This window comes from Delphinus delphis, chromosome 1, assembly GCF_949987515.2.
Source record: "Delphinus delphis chromosome 1, mDelDel1.2, whole genome shotgun sequence".
In the NCBI taxonomy this organism is placed as follows: domain Eukaryota; kingdom Metazoa; phylum Chordata; class Mammalia; order Artiodactyla; family Delphinidae; genus Delphinus; species Delphinus delphis.
Genome location: NC_082683.1, coordinates 172276191 through 172280232, shown reverse-complemented (window position 1 = coordinate 172280232; position 4042 = coordinate 172276191). Strand labels below are relative to the sequence as shown.

Sequence of the window (4042 nt, the reverse complement as noted above, 5' to 3'; positions counted from 1 at the left end):
CATGTTCACTACAACTGATATTACTCGATGCCATCTCAAACACCCATTCACACAGCGTGGTCTTGATAAGTCCTTCTGACAACAATCCTTGTGCTAGGTACATAGTAGGTATTCTGATTGACTCATTTAAATCTTTGGTGCGGACAGAGCAACAGCAACTCTAGTCCCATTTGGTTACTCCCCTCCCTCTTTCTTCCTTCTTCATCTTCAAAGATCCCCTGATATTCACTGAAAGATCATTTTAGGGGGATGTAAACTGTAATAGATCAATTATAACACTGATAGATTATCATAACTCCAGTAGAGCGTGCTGATGGGCAATGATGTGATTAAACTTCAGTACCTTCAGATATTCCTCTTTTTTTATTTTATAGTTTGGGAAATATCTCTGTAATATGTATTTGCACAATTGCATTCAGTATTGTAAAATGATTAATGCCTACTTAAATATGTAATTGACCTAGAATGGACATTGGCAAATATTTTATGGCTAAGATATAGAAATGGGATAACACATAGGTACAGACATACCTCGGACATGTTGGGACTTTGGCTCCAGACCACAATGAAGAGAATATCTCAATAAAACAGATCACACAAGTTTTTTGGTTTCCCAGTGCATATAAAAGTTATGTTTACACTATACTGTAGTCTATGAAGTCTGCAAGAGCATTGTCTAAAAAACCAATGTACATACTTTAATTAAAAATACTATATTGCTGAAGAATGCTAACCACCATCTGAGATTTCAGCGAGTCATAATCTTTTTGCTGGTGGAGAATCTTTTCTTGATGTTGATGGCTGCTGACTGATCAGGTGGTTGCTAAAGGTTGAGGGGTCTGTGGCAATTTCTTAAAATAAGACAACAGTGACCTTTGCCACAACCTTTCATGGACGAGATATCTCTGTAGCATGCAACGCCATTTGATAGCATTTATCCACAGTAAAACTTCTTTCAAAATTGAAGTCAGTCCTCTCAAACCCTGCCTCTGCTTTGAGCAACTAAGTTTATGGAATAATCTAAATCCTTTGTTGCCATTTCAACAATCTTCACAGCATCTTCATCAGGGGTAGTTTCCATCTCAAGAAATCACTTTCTTTGCTCATCCATAAGAAGCAACTCATCATCCATTCAAGTGTTATCATGAGATTGCAGCAATTCAGTCACATCTTCAGGGTCCACTTCTAATTCTAGTTCTCTTGCTATTTCTACCACATCTGCAGTTACTTCTTCCACTGAAGTGTTGAACCCTCAAAGTCACCCATGAGGGTTGGGATCAACTTTTTCCAAACTGTATTAATGTTGATATTTTGACCTCTTCTCGTGAATCATGAATGTTCTTGACGGCAGCTACAATGGTGAATCCTCTCCAGAAAGTTTTCAATTTACTTTGCTCAGATCCATCATAGGAATCACTGTCTGTGGCAGCTATGGCCTTACAAAATATATTTCTTAAATAATAAGACTTGAAAGTCAAAATTTCTCTTTGATCCATGGGCTGAAGAACGGATGTTGCGTTAGCAGGCATGAAAACAACATTAATCTCATTGTACATCTCCATCAGAGCTCTTGGGTGACCAGATGCATTGTCACTGAGCAGTAATATTTTGAAAGGAATCTTTTCTTCTGAGCAGTAGGTCTCAACAAGGGACTTAAAATATTCAGTAAACCATGTTGTATAAACAGATGTGCTGTCATTCAGGTTTTGCTGTTCCATTTATACTCTGTCTGTACACAGACAGAGTAGCTTTAGCATAATTCTTAAGGGCCCTAGGATTTTCAGAACGGTAAATGGGCATTGGCTTCAACTTAAAGTCACCAGCTGCATTAGCCCCTAACAAGAGAGTCAGCCTGTCCTTTGAAGCTTTGAAGCCAGGCACTGACTTCTCTCTAGCTATGAAAGTTCTTGATGGCATCTTCTTCCAATATAAGGGTATTTTGTCTACATTGAAAATCTGCTGTTTAGTGTAGCCACCTTCATGGATTATCTTAACCTGATGTTCTGGATAACTTGCAGCAGTTTCTACATCAGCATTTGCTGTTTCACCTTAGTACTTTATGGTATGGACAGGCCTTCTTTCATTAAACCTCATGAACCAACCTCTGCTAGCCTCAAACTTCTCTTCTGAAACTTCCTCGCCTCTCTCAGTCTTCATAGAATTAAAGAGAGGTAGGGCCTTCTTCTGGATTAGGCTTTGCTTAAGGGAAAGTTGTGGCTGGTCTGATCTTCTATCCAGACCACTGAACCTTTCTTCATATCAGCAATAAGCCTGTTTCACTTCCCTATCACTCCTGTGTTCACTGGAGGAGCACTTTTAATTTCCTTCAAGGACTTTTCCTTTGCATTCACAAATTGGCTAACTGTTTGACACAAGAGGCCTAGCTTTCAGCCCTTCTCTGTTTTAACATGCTTTCCTCACTAAGCTTAATCATTTCTAGCTTTTGATTTAACGTGAGAGTGGTACGACTCTTCATTTCACTTGAACGCTTAGAGGCCATTGTAGGGTTATTGATTGGCCTACTTTCAATGTTTTTGTGTCTCAGGAAATAGGGAGGCCTGAAAAGAGGGAGAGAGACCGGCAAAGGACTGGTCAGTGGCGCAGTCAGAACACACACATTTATTAAGTTCACTGTCTTATATGGGTGTGGTTCATGGTGCCCCAAAACAATTACAATAGTAACATCAGAGATCACTGATCACAGATGACCATAACAAATATAATAATAATAAAAAATTTAAAATATTGTGAGAATTACCAAACCGTGATGCAGAGACACAAAGTGAGCAAATACGGTTGGATAAATGGTGCCTGTAGACTTATTTGATGCAATGTTGCTGCACACACAAAGAATTTGAAATTGAACTGAGAAATTGAAGAATTTCTAAAAAATGCAATGTCTGCGAAATGCAATATGACAAAACACACTAAAATGAGGTCTGTCTGTACTTATATGAACAGGTTTCCACAATTTCTTATTAATGAAATTAAAAAATAATAATAATTATTTTTTGAAACACAGATCCACTGAAAATAAAGAGATTCTTTTTAAGGAATATTTTACTTGGTTCAAAGTTAGTATTCCTTATCTTCAAGATTGATTGTGAGTGTTGTTAATGCTGATCTGTAGTGACAGTTTCACATTTCATCTTTGAAAATGCCTATTGCCCCAGATTGATACGGCCAAGTATTGATATCCATCTATAAGCATATTCTATCAATAAACCACATTCATTGCATGGTGGGCACTGATAGAACTCTATGAGAGTCTTCTCCTGAGAGTCTTGACAAGTGAGTTAAAATTTCTTACTATTATCAATTATTCGATTCTCCAGTTGTCTCAGAGTTGCCCAGTGGGAACACCCTTCTCTTGACCCATCACTTTTTGAGCACTTCCTTGTTTCTGGTAAGAAATATATACATACCATGAATTGCTTGTTCTTTCCATGCCTCATGCCCTGGAATCAAATCAGCCCTGTCTATAAGAAACCCTAATTTCTTTTGTTGGAGAATGTTATTTAGAAGATAAAAGTGGATATTAGCCAAGCTCATTGCTATTGGTGTGCATCTGCTACCAGGCCCTCTCTGCAAACAGAGCTAGAGAATGTGGATACACACACACATTTCATATACATATATATGTATATATATACACATATATATACATATATATGTGTATATATATACACATAAATATGTGTACATATAGGTATATGTATATATTTATATATAGATATATATAGGCATATGTGTATATCTATATCTATATCTATATATATATATATATAACTATACAAAAAATATACACATTTACAGCTGAGGTATTTTCAACCATTTCTTTATACTGAAGACAAGCATTAACAATACTTCCAATTCCCATCCAAATCCACAGTGCTCATTTTAACTTGCTTCTTTAAAAAAAAATTTATATTCCTTTTTCTGACACTGAAAAGTGTGGCTCTCATGAATTCTTTAAATTGAAGTATAATTGACATACAACATTCTATTAGTTTCAGGGGTACATCATACTCAACACTTGTAT

General features: G+C 36.6%; 1 pseudogene; it reads right to left on the bottom strand.

Moving 5' to 3' along the window:
• Window positions 1-729: 729 nt before the first annotated feature.
• Window positions 730-2500, bottom strand: LOC138414171 (tigger transposable element-derived protein 1-like; annotated as a pseudogene).
• Window positions 2501-4042: the final 1542 nt, after the last annotated feature.